Source organism: Heterodontus francisci, chromosome 31 (genome assembly GCF_036365525.1).
Source record: "Heterodontus francisci isolate sHetFra1 chromosome 31, sHetFra1.hap1, whole genome shotgun sequence".
NCBI classification, from domain to species: Eukaryota; Metazoa; Chordata; class Chondrichthyes; order Heterodontiformes; family Heterodontidae; genus Heterodontus; species Heterodontus francisci.
The window spans coordinates 29,349,544-29,364,790 of NC_090401.1; positions in this window are offsets into that span (position 1 = coordinate 29,349,544).

Here is a 15,247-nt window from a genome sequence, read left to right on the forward strand (position 1 = left end):
TGGTACACACTGCTGCCACTGTGCATCGGTGGTGGAGGGAGTGAATGTTTAAGGTGCTGGATGGGGTGCCAATCAAGTGGAATGCTTTGTCCTGGATGGTGTTGAGCTTCCTGAGTGCTGTTGCAGCCACAGTCATTCAGGTAAGTGGAGAATATTCCATCGCAATCCTGACTTGTGCCTTGTAGATGGTGGACAGGCTTTGGGGAAACAGGAGGTGGATTACTCATCGCAGAATTTCCAGCCTCTGACCTGCTCTTGTAGCCACAGTACTTATGTGGCTGCTCCAGTTCATGTTCTGGTCAACGGTAACCCTCAGGCTGCTGATCGTGGCGGATTCAGTAATCGTAATGTCATCAAATGTCAAGGGGAGATGGTTAGATTCTCTCCTGTGGTATTGCTAAGTGTCATTGCTTGACACTTGTGTGGCACAAATGTTACTTGCCACTTATCAGCCCAAGCCTGAATGTTGTCCAGGTCTTGCTGCATTATGAATACGGACTGCTTCAGTATCTGGGGAGTTGTGAATGGTAATATTTCGGTTCAAGGAAATTTCTGCTCATCTAGTGCTGGATGTTGGACAAGCAGTCCGACAATTTAGAGAGTGTGGAGGGATCAAGAGAGGTGTTGCTGAGTTAGAGCTGGGTGCCGTCAGAGTACATGTAGAAACTGATGATGTTGCAGTGGGGCAGCATGTAGATGAGAAATAGATGGGAACCAAGGATAGATCCTTGGCGTGCACCAGAGGCAATGGTGCGGCAGAGGGAAGAGAAGCCATTGCAAGGGACTCTCTGGCCAATGATTAGGTAGATAAAAATGGAACCAAGTGAGAGCAGTCCCACCCAGTTGGATGACGGTGGAGAGGCATTGGAGGAGGATCGTGTGGTCAACTGTGTCAAAGGGTGCAGACAAGATAGTTTGTTTATGTCACAGTCACACTGAATGTCATTTGTGACTTTGGTAAGAGCCATTTCGGTACTTTGGCAAGAGAAAAACCTGATTGGAGCGTTTCAAACATAGAGTTCATGGTCACCGATTTGGAAGGCAACAGCACATTCAAGGAGTTTGGACAGGAAAGATGTTGGAGATGGGACGGTAGTTTGCAAGGATGGAGGGGTCAAAGGTTGTTTTTTTGTGGAGGGGGTGTGATGATGGCAGTTTTGAGGGGGGGTGGGCGTGGCAATACCTGAGGAGAGAGAACTGTTCACAAAATGCCAAGAAGGGAACTTGTGTGTCAGTAGTTTATTGGGAATAGGATTGAGGGAACAGAAGGTGGGCCTTATGGACAAGATGAGCTTGGAAAGGGAATGATGGGAGATAGGACAGAAAATAGAAAAAGATGTGAGCTCAGGGATAGGGCAGAGGAGAACTTTAGAGGAAGTTTGGCTCAGTGGGCTAGGGGAAGAGAGGCAAGTGGCAGAGGCAGCCGATTGGATGGTCTCAATTGTAGTGACAAAGAAGTTCATGAGCTCCTTGCAATTGTTGCTGGAGGTGAGAGTGGAGGAGACAGGGAAGAGGGGTTTAAGATGACGATTTGCAGTCGAGAAAAAAAGCCACGGGTTATCTTTGCATTCCAGGATGACACTGGAATAATGAGCAATTTTGGAAGATGAGAGCAGAATACAATAGTGCTTTATCAGTCCAGACAGATCTGCCAGCAAATGGCTAAACCAGTTGTCTGCCATATCCATTCAGGTCTGTGGCCCTTGGACTTAAGGGAGTGGAGAGATGGCTGCACTAGGGGAACAGCCAGGGTGAGAGGGAGCAATGGTTTTAATGGGGACGAGGACATAAAATGTCGAGTCAAGAGTACAGTTGATCAGATCAGTAGCTGCAGAAATGCTGTGGTGAATGGAAGGTCGAAGACTAAACAATTGAGATTTTGAAAGTGCAGTTCTAAATGGCAACTGACAGGCATGGGCTTGAGCAAACACCAAGTGGACTCCACTTGGCTGGCTTGGTAAACAACACAATCTAAAATGGGTGAGCATGTTGCTATCATCTTCCTGGCCGCAGGATGAACACCATCCCAATTCCCATTGAATTGTGGTTTCACCAGTTAGAGTTGTGCAATTTCAGCATCAATAACATCTCAAGCACCACAAGCATAATCTACTTTGGGACTTTACTGTAATTGGCATAAGACAATAAAGACCAAAGCGTATAAGTAAAGCATCTGATGCAAGATTAGATTGGAGTCCTACCAGCTTCGTATGGAGGACCTGTCCCATTTATATGTCCTCTGTACTGCATGTTTAAGGTTTGTATCAATTATAGATAACACATCTGAACACATTTCCTGTGGATAACATTTACTTCCTGTTGTGTTACTGTTCTTCAGACACTTTTTCTGCCACGGTCACATCTGTGTCATGCCATTTCTGTCACACTTTTCTGTTGCCTATCTATTAATTTTACATACCTCCATTTTAGACCTGCATGCTTGGAGGTTAGATTGGCATCTTTATCTCCTGGGCATATCAGAAGAGAAGAAAATCAAGTGGGGTGGATCACAGGTCTGTTACACAGCCTGTCCACTTTGCATGCACATTCATCTCCAATCTAAATGGTGCTGAGGGAATTCCAAGCCTTTCAGGCTTGTCTCCCGCTGTTGCAACTACCATGGCCACACTGTGCCATCCTGATATTCTGGCCTCCTCCACCACACTGTTGACACCATCTCAAGCCTGAGCCATTACCCCACCCTGCTCCCTGCCACCTTGGGGCTTGAAGTTCATCCCTTGCCTACTTGCAGTCCCCACCCAGCCGCTTTTGCTCTTTGGGCCTTAGTTGCTGTGCTTGCCACCTCCCCCCCTCCCCATCCCCCACAATCTCTGTGCCCTTGTCCCTCAATGGCTGCAAGCCTTCCCTTGTGGCCTGTTTCTTCTTCATTGATATCCCAACGCTAAATTGGAACACCGTGAATCTGTTTCCTGAAGCGTTTATTGAGTTTTACTGTCATTTATATCACAATAAGTGATTAAAAACTCAAATTTCTGGTGCTTAGTCCTTTGAGGTCAGGCTAGCAGTATTCATAATGCACAACAAATTGAAAATAAACAAAAGAAAATAACAGTACCTACCCAAGATGGGGAGCTGGGAATTCAAGAGTAACTGCCAATTTGCAATTGTCCCTCAGTAACTGCAGTTAGTCTCTAATTGACCTTAATATGCATCTAAATACAGCAATTGGACTTTGTGATTTTAAAGCGATGGAGCAGGTTAAGCACAGGTGTCCCTTAGCTGCAGAATGATACTTTAAAAATAATGCTGAAGGTAACAACACTCTCCACTATTTATGTGCAAATTGGACAGTAAATGCTGGCACCTGCACACGCGCAGTTAAACGCATATATTTGGAAATTGCTTTCCAAGATGTGACTCCCAAAAATGGCACTGCATCATCTGAGTTAAAATGTATTGAATGGTGTGAAGGTCCTGTGCTGACGTAGTAGATACAGATTAAATTTACCGAAAAAAAGCTAAGGCTTGTCCATTCCAGTGCATGTACTCTTTCAATGGTGTTGTAAGTTTTAATTATTGCCAAACATCATCTCTGACACTGAACTAGCTTTTACAAATATGGAGTCTCATTCCTTCAGCTATTAATAATTGTTGGAGATTTAAAAAAAACTAAAAATGTATTTTTTTTTCTTTTTTGTTCTATCTTTTCGTTCTTATCTGTCTTAATCCAATCTTTCTTTCCTTCTCTTTATTTTGCTTTCTGTACCTGAATTGACACAGAATTCATTATTTTAACTTCCACCTCCTGATTCAGACTCTTCAATTTGATTGGTTTAAGAAATTACACAGTTATTTGCCCTGTTCGTACAGGTCTCCGATGTCCTATAGAGGGTACTAGGTTTTTTAACATGGTTGCCTGACAGGAACTTTCCATACAAAACCCCATCGAATGTCTATGGCTAAGTGCAAGTCTAATGAACGACAAGTGCCATTCATTCACTGCTCACAACAAAATCCGGCTTAATATTGCTGTCATTTTAAAGTATCATATCTTCTGAGCTACAAAGATTCATAAGAGAACATTAGATATTGATAAAACTGAATTTCTTAAAATAGATTTGTACCATAGAACCATAGAAAGGTTATGGCACAGAAAGAGGCCATTCAGCCCATCGTGTCTGTGCTGGCTGAAAAATCTAACCACCCATTCTAATCCCACCTTCCTGTAGCCTTGCAGGTTACAGCACTTCAGTTGCAGGTCCAGGTACCTTTTAAATGAGTTGAGGGTTTCTGCCACCACCACTGATCCAGGCAGTGAATTCCAGAAACCTGTCACCCTCTGGGTGAAAAAGTTTTTCCTCATGTCCTCTCTAATCCTTCTACCAACTACTTTAAATCTGTGCCCCCTGGTAATTGACCTCTCCCCTAGGGGAAACAGGTCCTTCCTGTCTACTCTATCCTGTCTCTCACTTCTTCTACCCCTCTCAATATCCTCCCGTTTATTATGTATTTCCTTGCTTTGTTTGCCCTCCCCAAATGCATTACCTCACACTTGTCCAGATTGAATTCCATTTGCCTCTTTTCCACCCACTCAACCAAACTATTGATATTATTCTGGAGTCTACAGCTATTCTCTTCACTATCAACTGCACGGCCAATTTTTGTGTCATCTGTAAATTTCCCAATCATGCCTCCCACATTTAAGTCCAAATCAATAATATATACCACAAACAGCAAGGGACCCAACACTGAGCCCTGTGGAACGCCATTGAAAAACACTTTCCATTCGCAAAAGCTTCAGTCGACCTTTACCCTTAGTTTCCTGTCACTGAGCCAATTTTGGATCCAACTTGCCACATTCCCCTGAATCCCATGGACTTTTACTTTTCTGAGCAATCTGTCATGTGGGACCTCATCAAATGCCTTACTAAAATCCATGTAGGCAACATCCACCGCACTACCCTCATCAATCCTCTTTATTACTTCCTCAAAAAATTCAATTTAGTTAGTTAGAATTGACCTTCCCTTAAATCCATTGCTGACTATCCCTGATTATTCTGCGCCTTTCTAAGTGACAGTTTATCCTATCTCTCAGATTTGATTCTAATAATTTGCCCACCACCAAGGTCAGACTGACAGCCTATAATTATTTGGCCTATCCCTCACACCCTTTTTAAACAACGGTACAACGTTCGCAGCCCTCCAATCCTCTGGTACCTCACCTGTAACTAGTGAGGATTTGAAAAGAGAGTGTCACCATCAATGATCCTTAATAAAATCAAATACGAACTAATTATCATTCATTTGTTTTTTCCGACATTTTAGGGATTTTTTTTTTAATTGAGTCTGATTACAACACAAGGGAAAATAGGAGTGACTGCTCCCAACAGCTTGACCAAGCAGAGCTAACTTTGCAGAAGTGATATGGTACAATTGATGAATTGCTCCCCAATAATCTACACAAGTTAAATCAACTCTGGCTCACACTGCCCAGTTGTGTCACCAACATCTGTTTAAAATGTAAATAGCACATTAGGGGGCTTTATTGTGAGGCACAGTGATGCTGAACAGCTGAAATAATAACAGTGGAGTGGTTTCAGTAACTGTGCAATTTTCTCTAAATATTATTTAAGCTCCTTCACACTAACTCAATAATTCCTTTATGCTGATATGCCTGATGATGCCACTAAGACTCATTGTTTAACAATATTATTTCTAAAACTACCACTGTGTCTGTAATGTCAGTCAGATGAATGTGGTAGTTAAAGCAAATCTTTAAAAAAAAACAAAGCCAAGTTGGGAAGGGGAGATAGGAAAGAAATTAAGTGAAAATCACTGATATGAATGGATAAATGGAATGTCTGCTTTGCAGGAATTATCACAACGAATTCCTAAGGATCAACCTTTGGATTGAATGAAGACATTCATCCTGGAAAGGGAACATTCAATTCAAATACAACCTATTGGTATAATTTGTTAGATTTTTGATTGGCAGCATTTTTTGAATTGAGTCTGAATATATTTATCCAGTTATCTGTTTCAAATCAGCGGGTCTGTCTGGATCTTTGAATTAAGTCTGTCTGAAGCCTTTGAGAGCCGTCAAAGGGAATTAATGAGACCAGATAGCTTCTGTAGTTGGTGAGAAAATGAATCACTGTATAAAACAAATTACTTATTGGTTAACAAGGTAGTTGTGAACTTCTTATTACTTTTGCTATTATGAGAAGCTATCTAAGCTGAATATACGTTACTGCTACTATTCCCTTGTACCATCACGGCCTAATAAATGTATCTTCCAATTAGGGCCTCAATTAAGTTTTAGTGTAGTGACATTCTATGCCTAATGAAGTTAAGAAGGATCCCATGGAGGCATGGGATTACATTGATGGTACAAATAATCCACAAAAGAGCGCTGTGTTCCCTACCTGGGAGCAATCGAGCCAAAAGAATTTGGTTACACAATGCCTATCTCTTCAACGCTACACGTGTCATTTGGGTCCAAAAAGGCATCTGCACTGCATGCACACGTTTCTGGCGCAGGCCACGTCACATGTCATTTTGGCTAGGTTGTTAGTGCAGACGTTAGGAACGTGCACTGGAGGTATGAAGAGAAGCAGACGAAAGTGCATACAGCTTCACCAGGATAGTGGGTGTATGTTTAGTTAGTCCACCACTGTTTGTGTATTTGGTTAGTCTAGCTAGGACAGATTACTGAGTCTTCAGTAATTTTAACATTAACTCATTTATTACATTTTAATTATGTACAGCCTTACATAAGTCTGTATGACTCCTCTGAAGCCATGCTGCTTCTCTCTCCAGTCTCTCTCACATGTGACCTCCTGCATCATCATGGTGGGAGGTATTCTTCACACTTTCTCAAACATTAACTCTTTCAAACCATTATACTACATCGGGCTTCCCCATGGTGCAGAGAGCCATTGACTCCTATGTGTCGTTTTGCAGATGCTGCATATAAATTCAGAGATGTAGCGCAACCTAAAAGGGGTCAAGTTCCCTCAACGTGCATCTGGCGTGCAACCATACTCCAGGTATCATACAGGTCAATGCACACTTTCCTGGCAACTGACATGATGCCTTTATTATGTGTCAGTCTGCTGTACAAGCAGCATTTAAGCCACCATGAGAAGCCAGAGAGTGGCTACTGGGTGACAAAGGCTATCCGCTGACCAGCTGGCTCATGAATCCACTGCACAACCCCTGCACACGTGGGCATATAACGTAAACTATGTTGTCACACCAAATATAATTGAGCAAACCACTGGGGTGCTTAAGCAATGCTTCCACTACCTGGACTGCTCTCGACAAGCCCTACAGTACACACCAGAGCACATCTCTCAATTCATTGTGGCCTTCTGCATCCTGCAAAATCTTGCCATCATGAGGGCTCAGTCCTTGCCACTACATATAAAACAAGAAGCTGAAGAGGAGGAGGTGGAGCAGGAGGAGGAAGGGAGGAGGCAACCAACACATCCACTTTCCAGCCAGGCTGACTGTGATTGGCTCATCTGACTGCAATACCAGTGAGCTTAACCCCAATTCCACATTCACCAAATCCCACACCTTAACATCCCTCCATTACTGACCATCATAGTGTCCTTTTGGACACAATGCTGAAATAAAAGCCACCACAAACCAAACATTCCAAACCAATTTTATCAATCAAACCATCTATTATCATATACAAAAAAATTAACTAATCACCCTTGTGCATTCCCTTAGTGCCCGTCTTCCGGGTGCTTTTGCCTGTCCTAGTGCTCCTACGCAGTGCTACCCGAGTGACTGCAGCATGGCTGGTGGAAGACTGCTAACTTTCAGTGGGGGAGACTGCAGATGGCCTTGCAGGACAACGTCGAGTATCCCAGGGCCTAGAAGACCTGGATTTGAACTGCACCACATTGACATGGGCTGTAGCAGTCTTGGCTGGCTGTCTAACAGGCAACAGCAAGGGCAGAAATGGTGTGGCAGGTGGGAGGGTGAAATCTGTCATCCTGAGAGAGGACGGCAGGTTCATGCTCCACGGCACCACTGCCACTCCCCGGGGGAAATGCCTCAGCGATCCTGGCGATGGAGAACAGATTGCTGGACTAGTGTGAGACCCTGAAAGTCCCTTTGAACACTGGTATTCGCAGCCATGATTACAGCAGTGTAAGCTTGTGAGGCTGCAAGATGCTCTTGCATGCCTCCAGTCTATGCTTCCACTGCAGCACTCAGGCATTGGGTGGCCATTGCTAGTGATGCAATGGAAGATGTGGGCGAGAAGAAGCTGTGAATGCGAAGTGTGAGTCGTGGATGATAGAGATTGCTGGTAGGTGAGTGAGGTTGGGGTGGTGAATTGAGCAGTGTGTGTGTGACTGGTGATTCAGCTGTAAGAATACAGCATTTGGAGATGCAGTCACTGACCTTGACTACTCGCATGAGGTCATTGAACTTCTTGCGGCACTGCATCCAGATCCTTGCAGCTAGACTGCTGGCATTCACCATGATGGCTATCTGGTCCCACTGCCTGCACAGCGGCTGTCTGAAGGGCCTACTTTGTGGATAGGGGCCTCTCTCCTCCCGTCCACCTCCAGCACCAAGGCTTCGATTGCTGCTTCGGAGAACCTTGGAGCCTGCTTTCCATTATGTGTCATTCTGTGCCTTTCCCAGGTCAAACTCACTCTGAGAATGACTTCCAGCACCTGCTCCAGCCACCGCCCCCACCCACTCATGAGGTGCATGCTGCCTTTAACTTGAGCAGTCTAGCTTGAACTTGTGCTAGCCTCTCACAATTTTCACCCACTGCTCAATTGTGCAGCCAGTCAACATTGTGCTTAGTGCTGGTTGCAATTTGCAAGCATGTAAATAAGCAGGCAGCACGTAGTTTGCATGTGCATCATGCTCCCTGCGCCCATTTTTGGGGGCTATCCAATTTTGGCCTTTCTGAATTTTACCCCAATATCAGGGCAACTGAAATACTCGTGGCCTGTAGGAAGCTAAGGCCTAACTAGAAGAGTAGTCTGAAACAGAGGAGCTAAAAATACCTAAAGTGAAATAGGTTGACAAAGAGACTAAAAGCAACACCCACATACACACAAAATGCAAGACCCTTATACACAGAAAAAAGGGCCCCTACACATGAAAATCCCCATCCATGAAATTTTTGATGGAATTGAGGAAATGGTTAAAGAAGTCTTGAAGCTTGCACAAATCTTCAGTAAATTGATGGAACTGAAAGTGTATCCCCTGGAATTCTCTCGGAGCATAAGACTATTCAATTTGCTAGCATGTGTATTTGTTGGCATACCACTCTAACATGACTTGTTTTGAGGGAATATTTAAAGTCTTCTGCCAATGTTGTTAAAAAAAGCACAAGCTATAATTGAATGGAGTAAAGGAATGTTCTGAAATATTTAAAAAAACTTCAGACCCTGCCCTATTTCAACTATCCACCCCTTCATTTCATCCTATTTACCCCTTCCTTCTCCCTGTGCTGTCTCGCCATTCTCCTTCCTTCCTTTCCACACATCCATATTCTTCCCCCTCCCCCTCCCCCTATAGCCCCATGATTTCTTCCCATCCCTCTCATTTTCCTACCCCTTTATTCTCCCTCCTCATTTTCACCCTCACATTCCCACCACTCCCACTCATTCCCCGCCCCCACTCAATACGCCCCTGCTCATTCCTCCCTCCTGCTCATTCACATGGTGCCCCATTCCCCCACTGCCACTACATTTTCCCTCTCTAACTCCTTCCTTTCCCAAAGCTTGTAAACCTGGAAGCTTCAGCTGTTTAAAGTTATCGGCCCTGGTGTACTGGTAAAGGCTGATTCCAATTAATGCAAAAAGACCACACCCTGATTAGTCAAAATCTGGCAATCAGAGAGCAGTCTTTTCCAGTTGCCAGGCCTGGCGAGTTCTAAAATTAAAATCAGCTTTGCCCCAAATCAGAGAAAAAGAGACTGACTCATCAACAAGACAGACCTCCAACTGGTTAAAAAACCACTTGGATTATCAACATACTTTCCGAAATCCAACTGATTCAGATGGTTTATGGAAAGCAATGGCACAGGCACAGACAAAGACAAAAACTCATCAAAGGAGATTAAGAAGGAGAATCTGTTGGATGCTGAAGCCCCTGAAATAGAGGTAAGTTGTGGAAATGCTGCATGCAAGATGTATGGTCAGGCAGTGCCTGCAATGGGACATCAGGGGTGTCTGCCCCAACCTATCCTCGTAACTAGCCCACGGTAACTCCACTTGATGTTCCCCAAGGCTCTTATGGGCTGAAGACAAAATAATTGTTATTGGCCCCCAACTCTGAAGGGAGCCCATTCTGCCTTTTCAGAAAGGTACTTGATCCCCTCCAGGATTAATTAGTTTGCCTTTGAAGTGCTTGGAGCCATATTGAGGCACCAGCAGAACCCAAGCCTGTTCTCAGCCGGCAAGAATTCTACTGAGCTCCATCAAAAAAATAATGAGCAGAATTTCAAGGCAATCCCAGGAACACTCCAGATATGGTCTCTTTAGATAAGGCAATGACCATTAACAAAAAGACTAAAAGTAATGCCTACTTACACACAAAAAAATTTTACTAAACGTCACATAACGTCACCAGGAATAGTAGCATAGTAATAACGGACTAGTAGCATAGTAATAATGGACTAGTAATCCAGAGGCCTGGACTAATGCTCTGGGGACAAGTGTTCAAATCCCACCATGGCAGCTAGGGGAATTTAAATTTAATTAATTAAATAAATCTGGTATAAAAAGCTAGTTTCAGTAATAATGATCATGAAACTACTAGATTGTCATGAAAACCCATTCAGTTCATTAATGATCTTCAGGGAAGGAAATCCGTTGTCCTTACCTGGTTTTGCCTACATGTGACTCCAGACCCACAACAATGTGGTTGACTCTTAACTGCCCTCTGAAAGGCCTAGCAAGCCATTCAGTTGTATCAAACCGCTATGGAAAAGTCAAATAAGAATAAAACAGCACAGATCATCCAGCATCAAACTGGGCCCAGGATCTGACAAAGACACATGCTGGACAGCTGACGCATCAAAGCTCTCCTCAATAACATCTGGGGACTTGTGCCAAAATTGAGAAGCTGTCCCACAGACTAGTCAAGCAACAGCCTGACATAGTCATAGGCTGTTATACTGCGGGCGTCGGGCCCCTGACGTTGGAGTGAAAAGTAGACCACCAGCCCGCACTTGCCAGCAGCAGGACTGCCTCGGCAATTTTACCACAGTCGAACTCCTAATTGGCTGCCTACAGTCCTGCCATCCAATTAAGTAGGGCAGCAAGGCTCCTGATGCTGTAGCCCAATCAGATAGCCAGCAACTCTGAAGCCTCAGCAACATCATCGTGAGAGTTGGTCGCTACTGAGGTCTGCAGGAAACGTTGGAAGCTCAGCCAGGTGAGTAAAAAAAGTTTAAAAAATTCATTGGGCTGATGGTTGGAAGGGAAACCCCTCTAGGGAGATCAATTGCGCTCTCTCCCCTGCCAGCGGCCCCCTCTTTGGGCCACCGAGCCTGACCTCCCAGGCTGCCACCCCATTTAGCTGACGGCCTCCCCACATGGCAGGGGATCGACCTGCTGTCGGCAAAATGCCAACAGCCCTGTAAAATGGTCCCAAATTGGCCTTTAATTATGTAAATTGGCTGTCTGCCTCCTGGGAGCGGGCAGTCTCTCCACATCCAGTCTCTGCACTGGTAAAATGGCCAGGGGGCCAGTAAAATGCTGGCCATACTCACAGAATCATACTAACAGCCAGTGTCCAAGACTCCTCCATCACCATCCCTGGGTAGTCCTGTCCCACCTGCAGGACAAACCCACCAGAGGTGGCAGCACAGTGGTATATACAGGAAGGCGTGACCCTGGGCATCCTCAACATTGACTCCAGAACCCCTGAAGTCTCATGGCATCAGATCAAGCATGGCAGACTCAGCCTGCGGCAGGTAGTAAGAGAACTAGCACAAGGAAAAACCTACTTGACCTCGTCCTCACAATCTACCTGTCACAGATATATCTGTCCATAACAGTATTGGTAGGAGTGATCCCCACACAGTACTTGTGGAGACTAAGACCCATCTCCGCACATCATGGGATAGATTCAGAACATGAGAGGTATAGACAGGGTGGATAGCAAGAGGCTTTTTCCCAGAGTGGGGGTTTCAATTACTAGAGGACACGAGTTCAAAGTGAAAGGGGAAAAGTTTAGGGGGGATATGCGTGGAAAGTTCTTTACGCAGAGGGTGGTGGGCACCTGGAACGCATTGCCAGCGGAGGTGGTAGATGCGGGCACGATGGAGTCTTTTAAGATGTATCTAGACAGATACATGAATGGGCAGGAAGAAAAGAGATACAGAACCTTAGAAAATAGGCGACATGTTTAGAGAGAGGATCTGGATCGGCGCAGGCTTGGAGGGCCGAAGGGCCTGTTCCTGTGCTGTAATTATCTTTGTTCTTTCTTTTTTTGTTCTAGATCTAGCAGCTGAAAACTGAATATCCATCTGCACTGTAGGCCATCAACAACAAAAGAATTGTATTCCACCATAATCTGTAGCCTCATGGCACTCTAACATTACCAAACAAGACAGAGGTTTAACTCTGGTTCAATGAGGAGTGTAGGAGAGCATGCCAGGAGCAGCACCAGGCATATCTAAAAATGAGGTGCCAACCTGATGGAGCTGCAACACAGGACTGCATGCATACTAAACAGGCAGAAGTAGCATGTGATAGACCAGAGCAAAGCAATCCCACAACAGATCAGATCAAAGCTCTGCAGTCTTGCCACATCCAGTTGTGAAAGGTGATGGACAGTTAAACAACTAACAAGAGGAGGAGGGTCCACAGACATCCCCATCCTCAATGGTGGCAGAGATCAACACATCCGTGCAAAAGACAAAGCTGAATAATTTGCAAGCATCCTCCATCAGAAGTACCAAATGGATGATCCATCTCAGCCTCCTCCAATTCAATTCTCTCAAAGTGGTATCAAAAAACAGCTGAGCACACTGGATACAGCAAAGGCTATAGGCCCCGACAATATCCTGGCTGTAATGTTGAAGACTTGCACTCCAGAAGTAACTGCACCCTTAGCCAAGTTGTCATCTACACAACAAAATGGGAATTGCCCAGCTATGCCCTGTCCACTAAAAGCAGGAGAAATCCAATCCAGCCCATTACCCAATCAGTCTACTCTCAGTCATCAGCAAATTATTGGATGGTGTTGTCAATAGTGCTATCAAGTAGTGCTTATTCACCAATACCCAACAAACTGATATTCAGTTTGGGTTCTGTCAGGGCCACTCAGCTCCTGACTTAATTATAGCCTTCATTCAAACATTGACAAAAGAGATGAGGTAAGAGTGACTGCCTTGACATCATGGCAACATTTACCAAGTGTGGCATCAGGGAGCTCTGGTAAAATTGAAGTCAATGGGAATCAGGGGAAAACTCTCCACTGGAGTCATACCTAGTACAAAGGAAGATGATTGTGCTTGTTGGAGGTCAATCATCTCAGTCCCGGGACATTGTTGCAAGAATTCCTCAAGGCAGTGTCCTAGGCCTAAATCATCTTCAGATGCTTCATCAATTACCTTCAATCCAATATAAGGTCATAAGTGGGGATGTTTGCTGATGATTGCAGTGTTCAGTTCTATTCACAACTCCTCAGATACTGAAGCAGTCCATGCCCACATGCAGCAAGACCTGACCAACATTTAGGCTTGGGCTGATAACTGACAAGTAACATTTACACCAGTTAGAGATGACCTTGGTTCAGGAGATCGGGATGTAGAATTGGTTTGGATGGAGATGAGGAATAGTAGAGGAAAGAAGTTACTAGTGGGTGTAGTCTACAGGCCCCCAAACAGTAATCACAATGTAGGACGAAGTATACAAGAAGAAATATTGGATGCTTGTGATAAAGGGACGGCAATAATCATGGGTGATTTTAATCTACATATAAACTGGAAAAATCAGATTGGCAATAGTAGCCTGGATGAGGAGTTCATAGAATGCTTTCGAGATAGTTTCTTAGAGCAGCACGTTCTGGAACCAACCAGAGAGCAGGTTATATTAGACTTGGTATTGTGTAATGTGACAGGATTAATTAATGGCCTCAGAGTAAAGGCACCTCTAGGTAGCAGTGACCACAATATGATTGAATTTTACATCCAATTTGAAAGAGAGAAGAGTGGGTATTTTAGACCTGAATAAGGGAAACTATGTGGGCATGAAAGCTGAGCTGGCTGAAGTGAACTGGGTTACTAGGCTAGGAGATAGTTCAACAGAGAGGCAGTGGCAGACATTTAAGGGGATATTTCAGAATACTTAGTATAAGTATATTACTGAGTGGGCGGCACAGTGGCGCAGTGGGTGGCACAGTGGCGCAGTGGTTAGCACCGCAGCCTCACAGCTCCAGCAACCCAGGTTTGATTCTGGGTACTGCCTGTGCGGAGTTTGCAAGTTCTCCCTGTGACCGCGTGGGTTTTCATCGGGTGCTCCGGTTTCCTCCCACAGCCAAAGACTTGCAGGTTGATAAGTAAATTGGCCATTGTAAATTGCCCCTAGTGTAGGTAGGTGGTAGGAGAATGGTAGGGAATATGGGATTACTGTACGGTTAGTATAAATGGGTGGTTGTTGATCGGCACAGACTCTGTGGGCCGAAGGGCTTGTTTCAGTGCTGTATCTCTATGACTATGACTATATTCCTACTATAAAGAAAAATTTTAAGGCAAGGACCCACCATCCATGGCTAACTTAAGAAATTAAGGAAAGCATCAAACTTAAGGAAAATGCATATAATTGTGCAAAGATGGGTGGCAGTTCACATAACTTGTCAGAATATAAAGAATGGCAGAGAATGACTAAAAGGTTAATCAGGAGAAAGAAATTTGAGTATGAGAATGGATAGCAAGAGTTTCTACAAAAAAGAAAGGATTAAGTAAAGTGAGTGTTGGTCCTCTCGGGAGTGAGAATGGGGAGCTAATAGTGGATAATAAGGAAATGGCGGATGCAATGAACAAATATTTTGCTTCTGTCTTCACTATAGATGATACAAAAAACATTCCAGTAATAGCTATAAATCAGGAGGTGGAAGGAAGAGAGGAACTTCCTGAAATTACAACCACCAGGGAAGCGGTACTGACCAAACTGATGGAGCTGTGGGCTGACAGGTCCCTGGGTCCTAATGGACCTCACCCTAGGGTCCTAAAAGAGGTGGCTAATGAAGTAGTAGATGCATTGGTGTTAATTTTTCAAAATTCACTAGATTC